At 40.3% G+C, this 26,299-nt stretch overlaps 1 protein-coding gene across 1 annotated transcript in view; it reads right to left on the minus strand.

Annotated features, from left to right (window-relative positions):
• RNF144B (ring finger protein 144B) overlaps window positions 1-22,814 on the minus strand; it is a 142,005-nt gene extending 119,191 nt beyond the window's left edge. The window contains exon 1 of the mRNA XM_087820626.1: window positions 22,742-22,814. The gene's annotated coding sequence lies outside the window, so the exon portion shown is untranslated. The remainder of the gene's footprint in view (window positions 1-22,741) is intronic.
• Between the last annotated feature and the right edge of the window lie 3,485 nt (window positions 22,815-26,299).

Genomic DNA, 26,299 nt, shown 5'->3' on the forward strand with positions numbered 1-26,299 from the left:
AATCTGTTGAAGAATGTCTCACCTAGTTTTCACCTCTGTATATAACTCACCAGTTTTACATCTATCCCCCTCTGCAAAAAATGGCAAGCATTCCATGGTCATATCCCGGGTGGATATTAAAGAGTATTGGAAATAGCACACGCAGCTGTTAGCTTCTACAAATACACAATCAAAGGCATTTAAGCGCCCAGTTTGCAATGCTGGCAGCTAAAGACAAGAATAACAGTTCCCTTTTTTTGCCAAAGATAAATGCCAGATTATGCCTGAAAAAGGCGTAACTTCCTAGGCGGACAAGAACAGCACCCATGTCAATGGGACGAAAAGGATTCTGGGGAGGAGTCATAGGCCCAACTAACTGAAGGCCTTTGAAGAGGAAAACAACCTGGTTTGTTAAATTTAGAAGGCAAAATATTGACCACAACTGCTTTTAAAAATCAAGAACAAGATTTTGTGGATAAAAAAGAAGTGGTGCATATATACAATGGAATATGACACAGCCATAAAAAAGAATGAAATCTTGCCACCTGCAATAACACAGAGGGACCTAGAGGGTGTTGTGCCGAGTGAAATAAGTCGGGCAGAGGAAGACAAATGCCAGTGTATGTCACTTATATGTGGAATCTAAAAAACAAAATAAACGAACAAGTAGAATAGAAACAGACTCATAGATACAGAGAACACTCTGAAGGTTGCCACATGGGAGGGGGGTGGGAGGCTGGGTAAAAAGATGAAGGGATTCAGAAGTACAAACTGGGATTCAGAAGTACAAAGTGGGATTAAGAAGTACAAACTGGTAGTTACAGAATACTCAGGGGGATATAAAGTACAGCATAGGGAATATAGTCAATAATATTTTTTTAAGCCAATAAAATTTAAAATAAAAAATAAAATTAAGAAAAAGATTTTAAGTATATACAACGAAATGTTAGCTCTGATTTTCTCTGGGTAATGGAATTTCAGTGATTTTTCATTTCCTTCCTCTATACTTAAGTATTACTTAATTTTCTGACATGGATATGTACTCCTTTTATTTAATTTTTTTAAAATTTGTTGATTTGAGAGAGATAGAGGAAGGAGGAGATAGAGAAAGAGAGAGAAACACTGATTTGTTGTTCCACTTACTTATGCATTTATTGGTTGGTTCTTGTATGTGCCCTGACCAGGGATCGAACCTGCAACCTTGGTGATGTACTACTTTTATAATCAAAGAAAACTGTATAAGCTATTTGACTTTGAAAAAATGAGGGAAAGACAAAATAAGTAGAGAAAAGATATAAAAAGAAAGGAGAGAAAAAGGGAAAAAAGAATGTAAACTAATTCCTTCATTCAATCATTTGACAAAGAAGTCTTTAGTCAGACACCATGCCAGGGCAAATAATTATAGATCGTGGTTGTTGTTATGGAAACAAATAAAGGGCTTAGACAAGGGGCAGAGAGTACTATGCATACAGTAGTCAGAGAAAGCCTGTCAGAAGAAATACTTAAGCTAAGCTCCCAAAGAATCAAAGCTAACCCTATAAAAATGGTGCGAAAGTAGCATGTGCTAAGGCCCTGATGCAGAAACACCTTAATGACTTCAAGCTGACCTCTGCAGCTAGAATTCAGAAAGAGGCAGAGTGGGATAAAACTGGGGGGTAGGTGTGGGAGGGAGGGGGGAGTTAGAGAGAGAAGCATGTGCCAATCCAAAACCCAAGATAAGGAATTTATATTTTAATCTCAATACAATGGAAGCCATTGAGGTCTTTAAAGGTCATGCGATTCACATTTCAAGTTGATCACACTCACTGCCCAGTGGATTAAGTGGAGAAGGGGGACAGATTGTTATAGTAATAGTAGCACTACTGCCATTTTCACCCCTGCATTTGCAAACCCCCCAAATCCTTGCAGCCTTACATCCTGCCCTCCTGGCAACACTGCCCGGCAAAGGCCTTACACACTTTTAGGTGTTTGCTCAGCTCCCAGACAACCCTACAACCTTCATCCCAAACCCATAAACCTGTCCAAACCAATGTCCTCACTCTCTAGTGACCTCACCACACACACCTCACCTGCCCTTGCAGTTTCCATCTGCAGCCCTCTAGGGCACTAAGCCTGATTCTCATAACCACCTTCTCTTATTCCTCTACTTAACTCCTACAGTACTTCAAACACATGCCACCTTGAGGGTTCCTGGTCCTAGATGTCACTGTGTTTTCTTGGCAGATTATTTTCTTTCATGGAATTGTAAAATGCCTGCAATTGAAAAAGACTTGAGAGACTTTCGGGTTCAACCTACAGGTTTTTATGGCAAGGCAACAGTCTGGCATGATTAGAAAGTCTCAAAGGCTAGAGTTCCTGACTATCTGTTTAGAGTTCCTTGCATAATTTTAAACCAATTTTTTTTTAAAAGAACACTTACAAAGTGCTTCACGTTTTACAAACCGCTTCTACATACCATCTCATAGAATCGTTGCAGCCCCCAAGTAACAGATACTATGAAGTTGAGAGAGTGGCTAAGCCACAGGTCTTCAGGCTCCAAGTACAGTAAGCGTTAACTACAAAAATGTCCCTATAGTTAGATGGAGTTAGTCCAGGGGCATCAAAGTTACAGGTTTTCTATTTCTGCTCATTATTGGTTAATTATACCTGTGTATTATAGATTGTTTACTGTGGTTAAGGAGAGACTGTATCTAATACTGGGGGTTTATTGGAATGAGGGTGAGGGCTTCTGGGCAGGAGAGAAATGTTAAAGAACAAGGAAAATTAAGAAAAGGGATGCAAACTTTGCCAAGTTTATGATTTGACATAGGGTTGGATATGAATGACGACTCAATGCCATCTGGCAAGTGCCGTTGTCAGAAGATGCTCCCTTAAACTGGATTTCTTATTTTAAGTAAAAGTTAACATAGCACAATGCCAATATAGTAAAAGAATGGTTTCATGGACTTCATTATTAAAATATTTGTCCATGTTTTGATTTTTTTGGGGGGGAGGCAGCAAAAGTTATACTCAGAAACTGTGTCTTTGCCATCAATTTATTTAGCAGAAGTTCATGGTGGAAATGATAATCATTTCACAAGCCAATAGTATACAAGATAATGCTTCTTACTAAGTAAAATAAAGAAATAGAATACTCCAGCCTGGCTGGTGTGGCTCAGCTGCTGAGCGTTGACCCAGGAACCAAGAGGTCATAGGTTCGATTCCCAGTCAGGGCACATGCCCAGGTTGTAGGCTCGATCCCCAGTAGGGGGCGTGCAGGAGGCAGCTGGTCAATGATGTTTCTCTCTCTCCCTCTCCCTTCCTCTCTCTCTAAAAATCAATAAACAAATATTTTTTAATAAGAGATAACATACTCCAAATAAATGACATATTAATCACACTATTGTTTCAGGTAAGGAGAGATGAGAGAAATAAAGTCCAAATTTATTACCTTTTTACGAAAGCAGGTACTCAGGAGAATCATCAATTAACCAAGCGCTGATTTCCAACTGCCAGGGCAGAAGTAAAAGTCCCTTGTTGCTAGAGCATGTTGCTAGGGAACGAAGACTCTAACATTGGTAGGGGGTCTGATCTCTTTCACATGGCCACTGCATGGTTTGTCACCACTATCTTTGAGGATTGTCTTGCTAAGACAGAAGCAAATGCTCCAAGGGTATCCAAAGAGTTTTTATGTTAGAGAAGAGTCATCTCACCCAAACCAAAACTCTCAAACAGTCCTCACAAACTCTCAATATTTGTAGTCTAAATGTCCCCTTGCCATAGTTGCTTCTCCACATGTTCTCTATCAATGAGCTGCTGACTGCTTATCAGCAACAACAGAGGTAGAATAATGACATCCCAGTGCAACTTGCTTCATATTTACATCAGAACAACTTTCTTTGTCTTTGTCCTAAGTAAGTGGATTAAAACAACTTGAATCATAAACAAGTGGGTTTGAAAAATATTAAAGTAATACACAGAACTATGTACAAATTGGATTATTTGTACTATATTTTTTCAGTACATTTGAGGTTTAGAGTTTCAAATCCAATGTCAAAAAATTCTAAGTGACAAAATAATATGTCCTTGGTTGCTCTGCAGGATGCGAAAGAGATTACTGCTTCAGGGTAAGTATATTTTGGAATGCGCCGCATCTCATGCTACAATTAGTTCTATTCTTGTTCTGAACGTGGAAAGGGGTGAGGGGCCCTGCATAACTGACACTCAGCTGCAGCAGCTGATGCAAGCTGGGCACCCAACACTTACCCAGGAGAAATAGTTCACTCTTGCCCTCAGGGCCCAACAGGGCCAGGCTAACAGAACATTTATGCAAGAATTAGTGCCTCCTTGCTCTTTAATTTGCTTTTACTTTGATGTATGCAAACCTTGTTTTCCAAAGGTCAAACCCATTCTTGTCACATCCCCTTAGGGTATTTAAGGACAGTTACTTAAGTGTGTTGTGAAACCTCTCAAGTGCGAATGAAAAAAATCTACACTTACCTCAAAGGCCAAGTACGTAAGATTATAGTTCATTCCCTTTATGAACAGTTGTTAAACTAAGAGGACTCTTATAGATCTTTTAAGTGAAAGCACAGAGTGATGTAATTATTAGGATTTTCTTAATATTATCCATTGGACTTGGAGAAATGGCTCTAACAAACCAAGCAAACAACACTACTTGTTTTTGTTTTGTTTTGTTTTGTTTTGTTTTGTTTTGTTTTGTTTTGTTTGTCAAAGATAAAACTGTATTTAAGCCCAAAGACCTAGGAGCAGAACCAAGGGCGGCGGCAACACACATAATCCAGGAGTCAGGAGATTCTTCATGGCACATGTAGGGAAAAGCAGTCTTGTATGCAGTTTTTCAACCTCCGCTTGCCACTTAAGAATGGGCTGGAAACAGGGCTATTGCCCCATGTAGAAGTATCTTTCCCTGTTTCAGGCTCAACGTGTACGCCTTTGTTCTGCTTAAGTGTGTGTGTCAATGGCCCTAAGGCACACCCCCAGCTTTTTGCAGGCCAGACCCCATGTGGAAGGGATCAATCAGGTCCTCCTGCTGTGAGACAGGAGGGTGTGTAAGGCCAACTGCACCCACTGGCCACGGGAGACAGAGGCCCACTACTGGAGCCGAACTTGCTCTGTTTCTTTTATATTTTACTTTATTTTTTTACTTTTTTATTGAATTTATTGTGGTGACATTAGGCTAAGAAAGAATGTCTAAAATAGCAAGTGGGCCACTGAAAATAATCATGTAAAATGCACATCTCTCTCATACCATCAACTCTGAACACATTTCAGGACATCCTCTGCGTTACTGCATTCCATCCAGTTCACGCTCCTCGCCCATTAAGCCACCCAAGTTGTGACATGTGGAATCTGGCTTAGCTCAGTTGAATGCTGTGAGCCTGGTGGCATAGAGAAGTCAATAAAATACCTCACCCTGCATACCTCTCATACCTATCCAGAGACCCCAAGATTGTGGTTCACAAATATACAGAAAGCTTACAGTGCGCGACCTCAGCCTGGGGGCTGCGCTCCTCAGAGTGAACTGGCATCTGGAGGTGCTGTCACCTTTTCCGACACTGTGCTCCATGTAAGTAGCCAATGCTTAAGATCAGGGAAAATGGCTAGTCGAAGGTGATAAGAATGCATTGCTAAGATCACCCTTTCCCAACTTTTTAAAGCACTGAATGGTGCTTTTGTACACAGGACTTGAAGCTCTATGAATTCTTGGAACTGAGTAATGTTTGTATTTGTGTTATTTTCATTTCTTTGGGTCAATGCACTGAAACTGTCTTTATATTTAAGATTCAGATGAAAGCAGAAAATAAAAAGTGTTTTAGAAATCCAAAATAAGTAACAGGACTCAAATGTCACACGTCTGCTTTCTTAAAAATCAAGTTTTACATAAAAAGCATTTTATTTGCCATTGACTTAACACAAGGTGCTGGGAGCTCAGTGCAATAAGCTTGTATTTTTAGGCAGTTTCTGATTCTTAGATGTATATTTTACAACCAACAAGAATGACAATCATTATGGGTAACTTTCTCCATCACTAATATATCCCTAAGATAAAAGAAAACATGCCGTGGCCGGGTGGCTCAGTTGGTTGTAGCATCATCCTGTACACCAAAAGGTCACAGGTTCCATCCCCAGCTGGGGCACATAAGGGAGGCAACTGATCATTGTTTCTCTCTCACATTGATGTTTCTCTCTCTCTCTCTCTCTCCCTCTTTCCCTTCCTCTCTGTCTTAAAATCAATAAACGCATATCCTTGGGTGGGGATTAAAAAGAAAAGAATACATGCTACAGTACTGACTATATTAAACTCCAATACAAAAATAATTAGAAAAACAATCCAGAATAACGTCTGTATAAAAGCAAACAACTGAACTAGCTTTCATAAGTCACTCAGTCCCTTTACCAATCCATTAGGCTAGCAATGAAATTAATGTACCTTCAGTGGGCACCTCCCAGGTAGGGGTTATGGCTCTGAGGAGAGCTTTCTTTTGGTTCTGAGAAAGCAGAAGTCAAAAGCCAGAGCAAGAAACCAGTGACACTGCATCCGCCATTAAATAGGCACATGGCAATTGACCCTAAAGGCTTTGTCACTTGAGCCTTCCATCCAAATTGACTACAAACAAAGCATTCTGAGGATTTGATAGCTAAACCTTAAAGTGCAGCCACTGTCGCACTTCCACCAAAAGGAGAGGGTGGTGCTGAGCCTCCCAATACCTTCCCAAGGCCTTAGAACCCAGGAAGAGTACAGCAAATTTAGATAAAATTGACAAATCTCATAAAAAAAGTGCTAAAGATCTTGGCCCTGGCCGGTGTTGCTCAGTGGTTAGAGTGTTGGCCTACGCACCGAAGGGTCGTGAGTTCCATTCCTTGTCAAGAGCATATACCTGGGCTGCAGGTTCAATCCCCAGCCCCTGCCAGGGCGTGTGCAAGTGCTGGAGGCAACCAACCTATGTGTCTCTCTCACATTTATGTTTCTCTCTCTCTCCCCCCGCCCCTTCCACTCTTTCTAAAAATCAATGGAAAAAAGATCCTTGGGTAAGGATTACCACCAACAACAAAAGTGTTAAAGATCTTGGCTTCCACATCTCTATAAGAAATTGGAGAGATTAAAAAAGCAAGTTAAATAAAACAATATGGTTCCACTACATCCTCAGAAAACTTTCTCTGAATGGCAAAGTAAAAAAAAATAATAATAACTAAAAAATCTTAAATACAAGGAAAATACATTTAAATATCAGAAAACCTGGAAAATATATTTTTTTAAAATTGTGGATAGCACTTACAAAAGAAATAGAACTCTGAAAGCTCAATATATCGTGTTCTGGGACAGTGCAAGTTTTAGATGACTTAAGCATCATTTACTCCTTCAACTGTTATAATAAGCAAGATATACTTCAACCTGTTTCTTATATTTTAAAATTATGTTAAAGATCTACAGCCCAAAATAGCTAGCAGCATGCTGCTCTGATTTCCTGGAATTACAGGTCAACAAGGCTAGAAAGATATTCAAGATGATTTGTTTCAACACCTATTTATAGATGTGTGTCCTGAGACCCAGACAGCATGAAGGTCATGCAGTGGCCATCTGCAAACTACAACCCTGATTTCTTCATTCTTAGTTTAATTTACTGAATCCTGGTTGTGATTTATAATGACAATAGTTCAAAAGATGTTGAGATTGGTTGCAGCAGTCATTCCATGAATAGTTTGCTACCGGATGTGATGAAAAATAACCAAAATGGAGAATCAAGATAATGATACAGAAACATTCCCCCCTAAAAGATACTCTCGGTCTCTCAATAAGCAAAAAAAATCATATCACTCTTTTTGCCCCAAATTGTCAAATGTGTTACCTCAATTCTTCATTTCCCTTTAATACTAAAGCCTAAATTAGAAACATTTTCTTCCTTAAAAGAAAACACCTTATTAGTGGGTTTGTAACATAAGTTTACAGATAAGCCCCAAATCTCAGTGGCTTAAAACAAAAAGGGTTTTCTCACTCATGCTATGTCTATTCTGGTTCAGCAGGGGGCACTGCATGTCATTACGGTTCAGGGACACAGGCCAATGGAGAGCTACCACAGACAGATCCCCAGAGGGTCTCATATCATGGATTAAACACTCCCCCTTAGAAGTGACACACAATTCTGCTCAAAAATCATTGGTAAAACTGGTCACATAGTCCCATCCAACCACATGAGGGTCAGGAAATGCAATATGGAAGGCAGAGAGCCAGAAATATATGGAGAACAGCATGACTACATACCCTATATTTCTGAAACATGAAAAACTGGACATTGACCTTTGATTAAATACACAAGTTTAAGTGCCTAAATTTTTTTTATCATAAGCAGAAAGAAGCTAAAAAGAATGTCACTAAGAATCAAGAACCTTCATCAATAGCCTTTGTTCAACCACCAGATAACCAATGACCCCTGGCAAGTCGCATCTGATTTCTCATTTGTAAATAACAGGTGAGAAAGGATGACTAGTTCTAAGGTCCCATCTAGCCTTATAAGACCTACAATCCTAAACTTACTGAGTTTCTGAGTATGTACTGGAGGTCTCACTGGTTGCGTTAGCAATGATAAAATACAGATGTATTCTCTTGAAAAAGCAGTATTCAAATCTTATTCTCAAAAAGCCAAACAAAAGTGGTGCTTACTTGGTTGTTGTTTTTTTTCTTTTTCTTTTTTGGTGCTTTTTTGTTGTTGTTTTATTTTTTCACAGAAGTAGAAAAACTTACTTTGTTCAAGGAATTATGGCATGTAGCTTGCATAGGGCCTGTTCCAAAGAATTCTATGGTAATATCTAAGAGTAGCTTCTCTAATCAAAGAAAAAGTCTTCTGTTCATTCTGGACCTGACTATGTTTCACTACCTTAGATGCACACTCTAATTTATTTCTTTCTGTTTATATTTGTCCTTTTTCTTACAGGGTTGAAGATTCTACAAGGCAATAATGTAGCATTATCTTTTCTCTTACAGGGACTGGCCCATATATTTTGCCTAAACTAAGGTCATTTTGTTCAACCTGGTGAAGAGATATGGACACTCATATTTACTCCTGATCATTAAACATAATCTTAACAGAAAAAAATTATCTTATGTAATATGGAAAAAGAACAGTATAAGCTCCTCTTTGAGAAAGGAAAATGTGAAACTAGAAATATGACTCCCTTTGAAAAGGGAACCTGTTTCAATAAAAGGTAGATCGTATAGCAAATCACCTGAACCCAAAATACTTTATTTAGGTAATATGTTATTAAATATCTTGATCTGTGCTTTTAAGGACCTGAATTTGGGGCAGGGGAGTGCTTAATGAATGGAGTCCTGGGTAGCTACTGGTCAACTATGGTGGATGGGCTCAACTAAAGTTAAAATTAACTATGCTCTTTTCTCTTCCACAAATGATAGATTCCGCCTTGGGTTTCTTTTCCAACTATCCAATGTAAGGAAAACACACTCTTGCTTTCTTGTTTCCTGATCTACCCATCTACAAAAGTAAACTTTTATATTTGTATAAACCTCAAGAATTGTGAAATTATGCTTCAAAGTTATTATCCATGACCAGAACTGGAGATGATGCCAAGTTACATATCACTTCAGAAATATATGAATGTAAAATAAACTTCATGGGTTTTTAAAAGTTATTTTCCAGCCTAGAGTTCAGTCTTGGTCCCATGGACACTGTACACACTTCAGTGTGGCTTCAGCATTGAACCAAGCAGCTCTGTCTGCTCTCTCCCTGCTGCAGCTGTTTGCAACTAACTTGAATTATTCTCATTAAAGAGCTCCTCACAATCTCTGGACCCAAGACACAGTACAGAGCATTGTTCATTCATCTACATTATAAAAAAAACACAGAGATTTGTTTTGAAAATAAAGATCTACCTAAAGCCCCAAGTCATTAAATCAGAAACTAAATTGCAAGTTGATGGTGGTGAAATATGAGCTCAGAAAGAACTGGAAAAACAGAATCATTAAGGTTTAAATTTTCTAACTACCCAAGTTAACCAAGGCAATCTTAAATTGGAAGCATTTTTCTTCCTTTCAAGAAAACTTTTTCATCCATACAATTTTAAGGAGTTAGACTAGAGAAATGATTCTTAACCTGAAAACCACACCAGATTACCTAGGAAACTTTTCCAAACACACATACTCATCCACACCCCAAACCTACTAAATAAGAAGGCAGTATGTATATTTTGAAACCGTTCCACAAAAGGATTCTGTTATATACCTTTAGTTTGTAAATTCTAATCTCTGAAGGCCGTTCTGGTTCTAAGTGCTACATTAATAAATGGAGCCAGTGAGAAAAGAGCTCTACAAGCAATAATGATTTATTGATTACATGGTGGCATCGAGGTGAAAGAACTGCACATGGTCTCCTTCTAGTAGTACAGCTGTTGAGACGGCTTTAATATTAGATTGGTGTTTCACAGATAGTCTTGTATAGAGAAGGGGAATAAATATGCATTGGCCCAAGCTCAAATTATTACTTCTTCATTAGTATCTGGATAACTAAACTTGCAACCTTGGTTTTTCCATGCATAAAATGAGAATAAAAGTCCCTCTGTCACTTGCTCACAGTGCCTCATGCAGAGATTGAACAAAAAAAAGGGGGGGCGGGTGTTTCTGGGTAAATGTTACTTCCAAACCCACCATACTGCCCCTGCTTCTTCCTCACTTCTCTAAAGATAAGCCTTTTCAGCCCGGCCGGTGTGGCTCAGAGGTTGTGCATGGACCTATGATGGAGGAGATCCCGGTTTGATTCTGGGTCAGGGCACATGCCCGGGTTTCGGGCTTGATCCCCAGTAGGGGGCGTGCAGGAGGCAGCTGATCAATGACTCTCATCATTGATGTTTCTCTCTCTCTCCCTCTCCCTTCCTCTCTCTGGAACTGATAAAGACATATTTAAATTTTTAAAAAGTCTTTTCCTGTGTTTTAAAAGGCTATTTTCATTATAAAACATTTTGATTTAAAGAGAGAACTGTGAAGTCTTCATTATTCATGCAAGTGTCACAGATAGATGAAACAGTATACTCAATGATCCACAAACCTCAGTTTATCTATTACTATTTCTTAGACCACACACCTCACTTTAGTCATTTCTATCTCCCTGACAAAGCCTCCACTTTTCTAAATACAGCAGGTCCTGGAATAATGACATTCAACATTGTTTCATTATAACATTGATGAATTGCCATAGGAACTTAACTCATTTATACCTATGGCAACGATTTTCAACCTTTTTCATCCCAAGGCACACATAAACTAATTACTAGAATTCTGCGGGACACCAAAAAATATATTTTTTGCAGATCTAACAACAACAAAAAAATTTTGATTCATTCACACCGGACAACTACTATTGTGTTAGCTGCTGTCATTTTTTTACCTGACAGTGTAAGGGGAAAGAGGTCAGTGCCCCTAAGTAGTCAGGTATTGCATACAGTATTTTAAAAATTCTTGCAGCTCACTGGTTGAAAATTGCTGACCTACGGTAAAATGGTAAAATGGTTTCTTTAAGTTGCAGAACCTATGGAGAATGTTAAGTGAGGATCTACTGTATAAGGCCCTAGGCAAGTCACTCTATCTTGTGGGCCTTAGTTATGTAAAGCAGTTACGCTAATATCTTCGCCATTGCACCATCTGCTTCACAGGCTGTTGTGAGACCCAAATGAGAATGAATATCAAATTTATTGGTGTATATTTAACATTATGCAAACATAAGGCTTTTCAGATGTGACACATTTGACTTCCTTTTACTCCCACTTTCTTTCTCCATTCCCATATTATAAGGGAGATGATAAAAACAAAAACAAAACCAATCAAATGTGGAGAAAGTATATGTACCTGATGAAAAAGTCGATTTGTAACCACGATATCATACACAAGTTCCACCTCAATAATGGACAGACCATTCGCTTGTTATATATGCATTTCACTTTAGTAAATCATGTACTCAGGCTTTTTTATTTCCTACCACCTCTCTAATGTATTCATTGCTGTGTTCTATGGAATCATAATTAAACATATATATTTAAGACTTTATATTTTAAATGTTTTCCAATAATTGAAAAATAGTAAGAAAAATAAATAACAAAGGTGAAATTTTATAAAATAAGCAAATTTTAATATAGGGAGCTATTTAACATAGAGGGCAAAGCATACCAGAATTACTAAAGACAACAGAGGATACTGTGGCCCAGAAATCCCTAATATATTTTAAGATTTCCCCATTTAAGCCTGGTTGATTTGGGGATTCTTGTATCACCTGACATGTCACACCACACATCTTATTTTTTAATTAAAAGAAATAACAAATTTTCACAATAATTTTGCAAAATCCTTTAAAATTGAGAGTGCATGAAACCAGGGCAGACAGTTATTACATTGCCAACAGAGGGTGCGGTCCCAGAGTTTCCACTGACGCCTCTACAAGGCTTCTTCAGGCACTTAACATTTCTGTTGTGTCTGAGTTGACTTTTCCCATATCCTAGCAATGAAGATCATTCAACTCACTTAATGCCTGTTGCCTAAAGCAGTGCTCCACAGTCTAGCAACAGACATAGGTTCCAGTTTCCTTCTTTCAACCAACGATTTTACAAATCCTAATTCTGGCAAGCATCAAGTAATAAAATCAGATATTTAATTTAATTTACTACTCTGTCAGTAATTTCTATTTTATTTATGCTTCAAAAAGTATTACTTTTGGCCCTAGTCCATTTGGTTCAGTGGTTAGAGCGTCGGTCCTCGGACTAAAGGGTCCCAGGTTCGATTCCAGCCCCAGTTGTAGGCTTGTTCCTGGGCCTCGGTCAGGATGTGTGTGGGAGGTAACCAATCGATGCGTCTCTCTCACATGGATGTTTCTCTCTCTTCCACTCTCTCTGAAAAGCAATGGAAAAAATATCCTCAGGTGAGGATTAACAATGAGAAAAGGAAAATATAATATGCCCAGGTCACACCACTTCTACCACTTTGGCTCTCACCACAACTCTAAAGGAAATCCACATGGTATATTTAGCAGGGCACTAGAGCAACACAGCATCCCCTCAGGATCCTAGGGGCACAGCAGGGTTTCCTCCAGATATAATGACCTAATGCTGGTGATCTACGAACTTGGTGGGCATTTAAATCTTATTTCTCTCAAGCCACGGGTGGGATAGTGCTGAGGGGAACAGAGGTTGGAGAGGTGGAGAGCCTCTACTCCACCCCCATCCCTGGGGATCTTTCACCTACAGATCCATCTTTGCAGGTTACTTATGGCTCTTCCCTCAGTTGATCCTGCTGGGGTCCAGGTGGCCTTTTGCACGTGACCTGAGGTGAGCCCTGGCTAGCTCACTCTCCATGTGGTCTACCTTTGGTCCTCTGTGCTATCAAACTCTGGAACATTGCAGCTGTATCCCTTTTGACCCACCATCAGAGAACCTAGCCGGCCAGTCTCTTGTCCTTTAGATTTCTCAAGCATGACTCTCTGATCCACGGTGCCTCTGAGTCTGTAGGGCATACCCATTGAACACTCCAAGTGGTCTGCACGAAACCCCTTCCTCCAGACTTGAGAGGAAGGAGCAAGTGCCTCACACCCTCTCTCACGGTGGCCAGAGGGGGCACTCAAGCCCACCACCAACTCTCTAAATACTGGCCTCTAATCATTCTTTTCTTGGTCTCTCCAGCCTGTTTTATCAGCTGGAGGTGGGAGGTGAGCTAAACTGGTTCCCCTGAACTTCTTTTCCAGTCTGCACTGTGGAATTACACCTGACTTTGGGACGTGCCCCTGTTGTCTCCAGCCACAGCTAAAATTGAAAACTAAGAAGGTTCCATTTTAACATCCTGTTACATGTGTACTCATATTCCTATCAATTGGTTCGTTTTTAATTTTTTCCCCAGTAGGAAATACACAGGTTCTATTGGTTCACAAACTCTGGCAAGTGCGGTTTGAACTCCCAAGGGTTAAATAATTGCAGAAACTAAGATTTGAAGACCAGCCATGAGGGATGAAACGACTACGGCTGAGGTGGGGTGTTGGGGGGAGGTGAGGGACTAGAAGCATACAGGAGCAAGAGTCAAAGATACAGTCCGAGTTGCCAACCTATAAAGTCTCCTGCACACAGAGCAGAGCCCATGAGTGTTTATTCTGCCAGCCCTGCTCCTCCTCTGGGACCGCACCACGTAGCACAGTCACCCTGAGAGTTATCTTTGATTCCTCCCCCCTCTCACCTGCCAGATCCAATCAGTCACCAAGTCCCATTAATGCTATTTATAAAATATCCTTCCTCTCTAGCCCCTCCTCCCATCTCCTCTGCCACTGTTTTCATTTAGGTCCTCATTGACTCTTACCTGTGTTTTTAAGATAGGAGAGTGGAACATACTTATATGCTAATGGAAGAGTCCACAGAGAAGAAGAGATTGAAAATATTTGAGAAAAGGCCTCTGGTAAAGCCTGACCCTTAAAAGGAGAAGGAGAGATGGAACCTTTAACCCAGGAAAAAAAGATACATCTTGGACAGGAAAAGAAAAGCTTCACTATCTGAGATACTGACTTTCTCATAGAGTTAAATTTACTCAGCTTTTTAATGTTAATATTTTCTTCCTTTTCTGAAACAAATTAAGAATAGATGGTAGTATTTTTGCTATTGTTGTTAATCTTTACCGGAGGATATTTTTTTCCATTGATTTTTTTAGAGAGAGTGGAAGGGAGGGAGGAAGGGGGAGAGAAAGGGGGGAGAGAGAGAGAGAGAGGGAGAGAGAGAGAGGGGGAGAGAGAGAGAGGGGGAGAGAGAGAGAGAAACATCAATGTGAGAGAGACACATCCCGGACCAGTTGCCTAATGCATGCACCCCGACTGGGGATAGGGCTGAAGATGGAACTTGCAACCCAGGTATGTGCCCTTGACCTGGAATCGAACCTGAGACCCTTTGGTGCATGGGCCAACACTCCAACCATCGAGCGACACCAGCCAGGACAAGATGGTAATATTTTTAATGTCCTTATTTGAAAAATAATTAAACTTGGCAAATTTTCAGTCCCTAAATTTTTCAATTTTATTTTGCTATTTCTTCGAGTCCAAATCCAATTCTGCAATCCTGAGTATCTGCCTAGCTATTGACTTATCTCTCCTATCTTTTCCCTTTCTCCTAAGGGCTAAACTTTTTATTGGCTGTTTACACTTTCCTGTCTCCCTTACTCTCATTAATCATTGCACTGCAGTCTTCCTTCCAGCCCTGTGTTTCTTCTAAAACTGCCTGTGGCTGAGGTCACACTAATCTAATTGCCAAACCCAGTGTAACTTCACTGTCCTCATGACGCTAATGAGCGTTCCTTTCATCTTAAATTTCTAAATTCCCTGTGATTGTCTATGTCCCTCTCTCCTGATCTTTGTCCTTCCCTCTGTCCACTCCTTCTCAGTCTCCTTCTGCTGGCCTTTCCTCTGTGTCCTCAGTTTCATTGTTGACGGCCTTGCTCCCCACTCTCCAGGAGCCATCTCATCTCTGCCTTCTACCACCATCTGTGTTCTGACAATTCCTATATAATTACCTCATGAAATATGTATCACTCTATGAGATAAATATTACCTTTTCCAGGTGAAGGAAACGAGGCTAAGAAAACTAAAGTAATTTGCAAAGTTTCCATGATTAGTGGTAAGAAACACATTTAACCCACAGCCATCCAAATCCTAAGGCCATGGCCCTTTGACTCTAAAGTAACAGTGTTAAAGATGAAAAAAGGTAATGTATAAAAATGTTTAAAAACTGAAATAAAGGTTTCTATTTTAATGAATTTCTGACATTGCATAATAAAGAAAACTTTGTAAAGAGCCAAAGTTTCCTTCTATAATACCATCTGTCTCTTGCTCTCTCCCTTCTCTCTGAGGTGGTCAAGTAAACCACAGCACATTTCAACTTTTCCCTTCTCCTTTCACTGTTCTAGGATTCAACCAAGGATCCACACATATGTACAGGACACAGTTCAACTCTGGATTTTGGACTAATAGGGATTACTTCTCCAAGGTAGAACAAATAAACAAAAAATACTATGCATATGAAGAGACCGTATTTCAAAAGGAGACCCTTCTAATGAATTACCATAGATGGCCGTTATTTCTACTAAAATAAAGTTGCACAATAACAACTTTTATGGATCTTCTATTTAGTGGATTCAATAAAAAGCAAAAGGATATCATCACTATGAAGCCAAAGGAGGTGAGCATAAAGCAGGAGGAATCTGAGATTAGGAAAGACAACTTAGGTACTAAAAATATTATTGCCAAATAAAAAGTTGCAATGGAGACAGTGAGTAACAGATTGGAAACGACTGAAAATCTAATCAAAGTAGATGATAAGTTTGAGAAATTCTATTGTTTAGAGAAAAGGCAAAAAGATTGCATTTATTAAATAAAAGATGATATAGGAGATAAATACATAAATGTGTGCCTAATTGCAAAAAGAAAAATATCAATAAAGAATAATCAGAAAAAACAGTTGACTGTTGAGATTAAAAAGTTTAACTCTTCAAATCGAAACTACTCAGAGAGTGCCAGGAAAAATTAATAAAACAGGTTATCACCATGAGATAGTCTGGTTAAAAAAAATTAGTATTAGAGAAAAGAAAACAATGTTTTAGGCATCCAGACAGAAAAGCAGGTTACCTACAAAAGTAACTTCTTTTCTGCAACCCTAATGCTAGAATTCAGTCAACAATATCTAGAATATTGAGGTAAAGACTGCGACCCAAGCATTTTATATAAAGCAAGAAAAACAGAAAAGTATCCTCATCTACATAAGGCTTCCTGAAAACAATTTCTTAAAAACATTCTCAGGCGCGGCCGGGCGTGGCTCAGCAGTTGAGTGTCAACCTAGGATCCAGGCGATCGGGGTTCAATTCCAGGCAGGCCACATGCCCAGGTTGCGGGTTCGATCCCCAGTGGGGGGCGTGCAGGAGGCGGCCTATCAATGACTCTCTCATCACTGATGTTTCTATCTCTCTCCTTCGCCCTTCCTCTCTCTGAAATCAATAAAGATATATTTAAAAAACGAAAAACATTCTCTGGCCTTAGCTGGTTTGGCTCAGTGGTTAGGGTGTCGGCCCACAGGCTGAAGGGTCCCGGCTTCAATTCCAGCCAAGGGCACGTACCTAGGTTGCAGGCTCGACCCCAACCTGGGTATCTCTCCCCCTTCCACTCTCCCTGAAAAGCAATGGGAAAAATATCCTTGGGTGAGGATTAAAAAGAGAAAAATATTTTAAATTAAAACATTCTCAGGGACACACAGTCTCCTAAAAAATTACTTGAGTATATATGGAAACAGGTTGTGATATGAATTTGAGGATGGAGGAACGGTAATACTATTAAGCTGGTATAAGCAGTAGAACAGCTTAAATAGAGTTAAGTCTAAATAAACTTGGTCAATATGGGCATAAATCTTAAATACAATGTCAAAAGTAATTCTTTAAATAGCAAATAAATTATTTCAGCATTTATTAATAATAATAAATTTGATTTTAATAATCCAAGATTATATCAACAAAAAACTAGGAAATGAAGAAGCTGGAGAGAGGTAGTAAAAGTGTCAAGTTTCTTATCTTACAGAATAAAAGGTAACAAACACATTTCTTCCTGGCATTGATTAGGGAAAATAAGCATAGCTAGGTAGCTAGCTAGATAGATGGATACACATACACACACATAAACAAAAACCTTAAAGGCAGTACTAGTTGGATTTTTAAGATATACCCCATACCTTTCAATCTATCAGAAGAGAAGTGAACAAATAAAATACAGTCCAGATAGCTAAGAAAAACGGTGAATAGCATGGGCAATTCTTATGACATTGTTAATTTTTTTAAGTAAATAAAAAGAGTGCATAGAAAAAAAAAATCTTAATTATGTAACAACCTTCATACACATAAATGCTCAAATGCATAGTTAAAAAACTGGAAAAGTTATGCCAAAATGTCAAATGTGGTTGTGTGGTAGGATTAGAGGGGATTCTGATATTTTTCTTTACACTCCTCTATATTTTCCAACACCAAAATGTAAAATCAGTCAGTTGTCACTCATGCTCTTTAATCTTTTTCATAAACCTACTTATAAACTTAAATACATTTATATGCAAATTTATACACAATATTCCAAATCTCCTTACTGCTTTCTGCTCACATGGCTTCTTAGAAAATATTTAAATAGTAATAGAGTGCTGAAGTGTACTAAAGGAGAGTATGATTTTAAGAAGAAGAAAATCAGGACTAATTAATTTTATGGGAAAGAAGTGTTAAGTCACGATAACTTACTTGAAATTATTTTTCTTTTTAAAAAATGTTTTAAATTACAGTTTACATTCAATATTATTTTGTATTGGGGGATACAGCATAGAGGCTAGACAATCATACACTTTACAAAGTGTTTCCCCTGATATTTCCAGTTCCCAACTGGCACTGTCTATAGTTATTACAATATTATTGACTGTATCTCCTATGCTGTACTTTACACCCATGACTATTTTGTAATTTCCCAATCCCTTCACCTTTTTCACCCAGTCCCCCAAACTCCCTCCCCTCTGGCAACCATCAGTCTGTTCTCTGTATCTATAAGTCTGTTTCTGTTTAGAGAGTTTATAAATCAGAATTCCACGAGGCACTTCTACCCTCTCCTGGGGGGGGGTGGGGGGGGTGAGGAACAGAGTGAAGGCTGCCTGAGTTGCCCGCAGCAATGTTCCCAAACTGCAGTCTAGGAAGCGGGGCTTTGCCAAGGGTGTGGCCAAGGGACAACTGCTATAAGTACACGACTTGGCAGTGGAGCCTTTCAAAGAGTTTACAAAGACTGTCTATGAACCAACTAATTCAGAGAATAACCTCTGCCTTTGGGGTTATGGAAGAAAGTGCAACTGAAGAAAGGTGATGAAAGACGAACAAAGCCCTTTACAGATACAAAGACCCTCCCTTGGGGTAGAAGCTTCAAGGTTAGAGTTTAAGGAGACAACTCTTCACCTTTTAATGTAAGGCTGACTGTTAATCAAAGGCCAAAAAAAGATGATTAAAATGTATAGATTCATGAAACTAAAGGTAAAACATTTACTGCTAAATAGTTATATTTGTGTCAGATTCACTAAGTAATATTCTTTATTGGGCAATGACTCTCTACCCTATCAGACTAATGCTCATTTTTTAATGAATATTTTGTAAGTTATCACTTTACTATCTTGAAATGAAATTCATAGAAAATATGGCCTAATTACATACTTTCTAAACCAAACAAGTATAACAGCCTAACTATACTATAAAGGAGACATAAAAGAAAGTAAATTTAATAAAGTAACACATTTTAACTTACACTTGCTCTGGAAGGATGACACTGTAAGACAATTTCTAAAAAGGCTCGAAGGAATTGGTACCAAGCATTGGAGAATCACTTGTAAAAAGCAATGGGGAGTGTGGCAAATTAGTCATATTATAGATGTCTTGTGAATCACCAAAATTTTATGGAATTATAAAGAAAATATACTTTTAAAGACATTTTAAAGATATTTTAAATGTAGTGATTGTATTTAATCATTAAATCAATGTCAGAATGTTGAGCTCCATACACCAAACACACCTAAACTGAAATATAAACACATATGAAGACTTTATAGTCTTTTCAGAATTAGGAAATTTGTCAGATACCCCCAAATCAGCATACTATCATCTATAGATTGAACCAACAGCTTGCACTAGTTAGGTGTTGAAAGTGGTATGTGTCCTTGGTCAAGATGCTTAGCTTCTCTGAATCACAGACCTGTGTAAAGAGTACCTGTGAGGGCTGTGAAGAGTTGTTTGTTTTTTAATTTATGTAAAGTACCTCAATAAATAAATGATAGTAAGTTGAAGCACTAGCAAGAATGCTTCTCTAGATTCTATATGGCTTAAAATTAGATGCAGTCTTTTTGGTGCCTACATATCAGGACAAATTCTTTTATAACTGGTGACAAAAGAAAAATGTCTCAACACCAGGATCTCGGGGAAAAGAGATTCTTTAAGATAGAAGATCTTGAAAGACAGGACATTAAGTGGGACTTCCAAAGTCAAGCCTTAGCTCAGTAGGGTGTTGAGGACTAGAAACTCCAATGATTGTTTGCATTATTTCAGATGAAAATCTCTGGGGAGGGCTCTGAAGGCCAACCATTCCTGAAGGACTTGCTGATTTAGTAGGTTATGCTTTTCACAAGCCTCGCCACTGTACTCTGCTCGGTTTATATTCATCTTTCTTATCGTACTCCTTTCCTCTGTCAGCCAGTTGAAGTAGCACCTCCCCCCCTACTGTAATGAAAAACCTGGTTTAGAATATTTATCGCCTTTGTAAATGACCCACATTGCCTTTAGCATCACGCTTTGAGTTTCATTGGAAATCTCCCTGAGATTTGCAATGTTCTTTGCTGCCATTCCTGCCTTATTGAACTCGTATGTAAATTCATCTAAATTGAGCAAAATCTACATTACTACAAGGACTGGAAAGAATATAAAATTTAATGGGTAGTCTCAAAGTATGGCTTATGACTATGAGTGCTTCAATATTCATCTGTAGAAAGAAATGATTAGAATCTAGATGACTTCTAAAGTGCCTTCCAATTTTAATACTCCATGACTATTATTTCTTCATAGTTGGATCATTGGGAAATTAACATAGCGATTAAAAAAAAAAGGCAATTTGTGATCTAGGCCGCACTATAAGACTACTTTCTTCATAGCTAAAGGTATTTCTTAGAATACTGAGCTAAAAATGTAACTGCATTCTGCAACCAATGCAAACATGTTCTAATTGATGGGAGGGGAAAAAAATTCAGTCCAGAGTGCCTGCAGTTCCTCTGTGAGCTAGCGTGGCAGGGAGAGTGTGGGGTCAGTGAAGCATCAAGTTACAGACCAAATTAAAGGTCTGGGGAAGCGTGGCAGGGTCTAATCATCCACTGTGGAAGCTGCCAGAATTGGATCTACCATCCATACCCGCTCACAAAGGACTGCTCTACGTGTCCTAAACACACAGACTAAGGGCTTGTAACATGTCTTATTAAAAAGTCCTTCAGTTCCAAATAGATCTTTATGGAATTACTTCCTTGAAGTTTTTAGTTCTGTCATATTAAAATTTCCATGAAAAAGTAATCAAAACCTAATGCTTACAGTGTTCTGCCACAAAGAAAAATATTGTGGGTTTTTGTTCCTATTAAAAACATGTGTTACATATATATACATAATTATGTAAGTCCCAGAACCAGTGTACACACATATACACAAAAACCTTAGGGAAAAAATGAAAATAGTTTTGCCCAAGCCAAGAAAATTCATAATATAATTTGTATTCTGTCCGTAACTCCCCTCATTAAGCCAATGCTTTGAAGAGGTCAGCAAGCAATGAATATTTCTGCATATTTTGTGACATAGGCTGCAAACCCTAGATCTACACAGATGAATTAAGGTCACTTAAAATTCAAACAGTATTTTCTGGAACTGGTTAGCTGAATCGTGTGCATCTGCATTATTTTTCCTATGGGAAAGTTAATTTTAGAAAGAAGAAAGAGTTTGCAAGGGAAACAATCACATTGGCTCATTACCTAGACAGTTATTCTTTTCTTAAAGTTCGAAATGTCTCCTACTTTACAGAATGTCTCCTACTTGTCCTTAAAATCCTTGAAAGCAGGTACCAAATGCCACCCCTATTGCATAACAAACATCCCATTTCATTAAAAGTTGTATGATTTCACATACCTACTTTATGGTATTTTTAAAAGTCCTTCACCTCAATTTTCCAAAAGACAAATAAAAATTTTTATTTTTCCTGGTAGTTACACTCTGAGAGTTGGCTAGGTACTCAGAATGGTTCAGGACATATACGGATATATATGAAAAGCAGCAAATGTCCATCTATGACAAACTGCAAGACAGAGAAATATTTAGTTATTTGTGTAAATTCAAATACAATACAATTTACAGACACTCAACCAATTCAGGGCAGAAGAGCTTGGTTTAAGTAATTAGGAATGTAAACAAGATCCAAATTCATTTATATGATCATTCCTCCTTCTGTTTTCTAGAGACAAGAGTCCATTTGGATCTCTAGCGTAAAGGAGCCAACGTGCAAGAATGCCAGTAGAGGCTGACAGCGGTCCAGTCAGCGCCAGCATGCGAAGGAAGACTTGCTGCTTCCCACCAGCACAGGCCTCATTCCCCTCTAATAACCAGAGGACTTGTGAGGGATTCTTACATTTTTAAAATTGATGTTTAAAAGCTAACTCTTTAATGAAGGCTCTTAGAAGTGGTATATGTCCCCACCATATAGCTGCGTTTCAGATGAACTTTAACCCTCCCTTCCCAAAACTGTCACCCCTTCACCAGTGGTCCCCCACCGAATTCGCCAACTTGAAGGAAACCAGCTTTCACTCCGTTTTTCTTCTCTATTCACACTGCTATTTAGAGCGCATCGCAGTCACCTAGAGCGCTTAATACACGGAGCCTGCACACGCGCGCGCGCACACACACACACACACACACACACACACACACACACACACGTGAGAGCAGGAAGGCGACGGGTCCTAAACGCCGCGGAGTTTAAAGGGGGGGTGGGGGGTGGCGAAGGGTCCCAAGTCCCTGCGCACACCCCGCCAAGGGCTCCCGGGCGCCGAAGAGACGGGGAAGGGGCGAGGGAGGGAGGAGGTGACAGCCTGGGGACGCGCCGAGCCGCCCCTAGCCGCCGGCGGCCGCGCTCCGGACAGGGCTGCACCCCGCGCCCCTCCTTACCTTGCGCGCGCGGTCGGAGCGGGGCGCAGGGGACCGGGAGCGCGGGGCTCCGGCGAGGGCGCGCGCCGCTCGGGGCCCGCTGTCAGCTCCGCGCGGCCGCCGCTCCGGGTCTCCGAGGCTTTCGGGTCTCCTGCGACCGGTACGCGAGCGGGTCTCAGCCCCCTCGTCCGGCCCTGCCCCCGCGGCCCGACTCCCGCCCCCTCCCGCGGCCCTTCGCCGCGCTCCCCTTCTCCCCCTGCTGTTGATGCCGGGGAGCGGTGGCCCCTCTCGGATCCTGCCCTCCCCCGGCGCGCGCACGCACCGCCTCCCCCAGAAACGCGCTCTCTCAGCAGGGCGGCCGCGACTGGGGTCCACGACATTCCGGGGCTGGGCAACCTCGGAACACCCTTTTATAAATCTTGATCTGCCCAGTGAGGCTGAAGATGGGCACCGCTTCCATTCACCCCCGCCTCTGTCCTCGTGTGTCTTAACCACAACATCACGTAACGCTTGATATTCGTGTAGATTGTGCTCTGAGAATCTCCTGCCAGTCATTTTAATTTTTTTTCATAATAACTTCTTTTGTTTTATTGTTTTGAAAACGAAAACGGCCCCACTATTTAAACTTAGGTTGCCAGGACGTTAGATTGGCCTCCGGGGAAAATATGTTCAGCTGTACAAAACAGGGCAAGTCTCTTCTGCCAGCTTTGTCGATACCTGCCACCTGTCAGGGCTCCCAGGCAGGGCCAGAGCAGTGGGTTACCCCAGGCTTTGTTTCCTGAGCATGCCCTGAGCCTCTGGTCTCACTGAGGAGGGACGCAGCTCCGAAGCCGAAGTTCTGGGAGGGAACAGGTGGATGTACTCAAAGAGAGTTCTAATGGCCAGAGAGCTGGCCATGGCAGACCGTACTGAGGAGCATAAAAGATAATGATGCTGGGGGATCCGTGAAAACATTGCTGTATCATTAATATACAGGAGCTGGAGTGACATAGTCCCTACTGGGAATGTGGAAGGTGACTAGTTAAATTGCATTTCATTCATTCATTCACCTATCCATGTACTATATATTTATGGAGTAGGTTAGAGACAGTGTAACATTATTAATAATCAGTCATGCTATAATTTAAGGAATTAACATGAAAAGCAACCAGTTTATTTCAGAGCCCTGATCATGCAAATACTTATTAAAGATTAATCAGATAACTTCTAATTTGTGGGCTGGAAAAAAAATGAATACTTACTGGAATTATCAGGTTTCTCTATTTGGCAGGAAGTGGGTATTGGAAGATAAACTCATCAAGTTATTGAAAAGGACCAGCTTAGATGACATAGGAAGAGGGGTAGGGGGAGGTTAGCGCAAAGACTCTGGCCTTCTTACACATTCCATCAATATTTATTGAATGCTTGCTAGTTCCAGCCACTGCTGGGTGCTAAAGATACAAGAGTTAATAAAAAAGGCAACATCCCCAACCTCACCACGCTGAACAGGGGAACAGACAAGTAAACAGGCTGCTAAAACTAGACCTTCTGATGGAGGACAGCACACACAGAAGGCAGTATACATAAAGCCCAGAGGAAGTGACTTACACTGAGACCTGGAGAATGAGTGTCATTTGTCCAGGGACAGGAGGCTAGAAGGAGAAAGAGTTTTCCGGTAGGGGGCATAGCGTGGAGAGAGAGCCAGAGGTAAGAAAGACATGACAATTCAAAGAATTTAAAGAAGCTCATTACGGCTGGAGGATCTTTTCTTGCGGGTGGCACAGTGGGAGTGGCTGGGAGGAAGAATAGAGAGACAAGGCTAGAGAGATAAGCAGATGGCAGGTCACAGACAGCCTTCTAGGCCATGTTCTCGAAATTGCACTTTATTCCACAGACAATGGGGGAGCATTGAAATGTTACAGGCAAGGTAATGGCGAAATCAGGTTTTTGCTTGAGAAAGGTTACTGGCTCCAGTAGTAGTCTATCTCAAACAAGGATGGGGTGAGGGATGAGAGAGAATCAGAGAGAAGCGCTCTGGAAGGGGCACAAGATCAGTGAATGCTAGAGTATCGGTCCTCCTGCCTTTGTGAAATGTGAGTTCAACCCCATCACAAGTCCCTGGAGAGAGAAACTTTTCCTGAAGGTGTGGAGGGAGGGGAGTCAGTGGTGGTAAATACCTGAGAAACAATAGAAGTAAATAGAAATTAGAGAGAGAAAATGGTTTGGATTTTTTAATGAAGTATTTATACAGTAACTCTATCTCATGCAGTTCGAGTTTTAAAAGAATGTTGATTTGTAACTGAATAGTGGAATAAATTAATGGACAATTTGACACACAGGAATCACTTTGATATATATTCCAAATGCCCTACTACACTATGTAGCAGCATGCTTCTACCCCAGTTTCCCTCTCCTTTTGAGAGTTATTTTATTCCTACTGTCCTTCACTAATCCCATCTAATCGTCTTCTGTCCTTCCTCAATCTGGATCCATCTGTTCATGCTACTTCTACTAGGCAATCCTACCTAGATTCTCTAAGCCCTAGACATCTATGGCTGCCACAGGGAGCTGAATTACTTCGCTATAACCATGGTGGGCTGTAACCAGAAACCTCATGGAAATCCTGAGTGCCTGGGCAAGGGTACTCTGAAGTACTAGGGCTTCCTGCTGGATCCTCCCACCTGACTGAGACAAGTGGGCAAAGGTGAAAGCAAGTGGGAAGCGCCCTGGCTGGGGTGGCTCAGTTGGTTAGGTGTCATCCTGTGCACCAGGAGGTTGCTGCAGTTGTGGCTCGATCCCCAGTAGGGGGCCTGCCTGCAGGAGGCAGCCAATCACTGTTATGCTCTCACATCAATGTTTCTCTCCGTTTCCCTGCCTCTCTCTCTAAAAATCAAGAAACTATTTTTTTTTAATAGGGAGGGAGGGAGGGAGGGAGGGAGGGAGGGAGGGAGGGAGGGAGAGGGAAAGGCTGACTGACCGTAGGAGAGCAGAACCAGAGCAGGATAGCCAAGCATTTTACCCCAAGATCACACTCTACATTATTCTTTTGTTGTTGTTGTTTGAAGATCATTTGCTGCCTTCTCCCTCTCTCTCTCAGTTCAGTTCTGTTCACTTCAATTTTTTCTTATTTTTTTATTTCTGTTTCTCTTCCCCTCTTATTGTAAACCTCTCATCACTTCTTTTTCTTCCTTTCCTTTCTCCCTTTTATCCTTTATTCATTGATTCAGCCCACAAATATTTTTGCATTTACTATCTATTTTGTATCTACATAGTACTATCTATTATGCTACTAGGATAAGTACTGGATCTGCAAAGATGCCCAAGGCAAGGTCCTTACCCTTGAACTCATAGTCAGTGAATGTATGAATAGTCAGTGGATGTATGAGCTTTATGGTTGCAAGTAACAGAAATGCAGTCAAGATAACTTATGGCAGCTGGGTGGGAAGGTGCAGACTGCCTAAAAGGTAACAGGGCTGCCACCTGAAAGCCCAAGGGATGGCCTCAGTTAGGCTTCCTCAACACTCTGGAACAGGGAATTAAATACAATCATGAAGCTCTGTTTTCCCATTATTCGAATTCACTTTCATCTTTAATCTGTCT

This window comes from Miniopterus natalensis, chromosome 9 (genome assembly GCF_054644295.1).
Source record: "Miniopterus natalensis isolate mMinNat1 chromosome 9, mMinNat1.hap1, whole genome shotgun sequence".
Lineage (NCBI taxonomy): Eukaryota > Metazoa > Chordata > Mammalia > Chiroptera > Miniopteridae > Miniopterus > Miniopterus natalensis.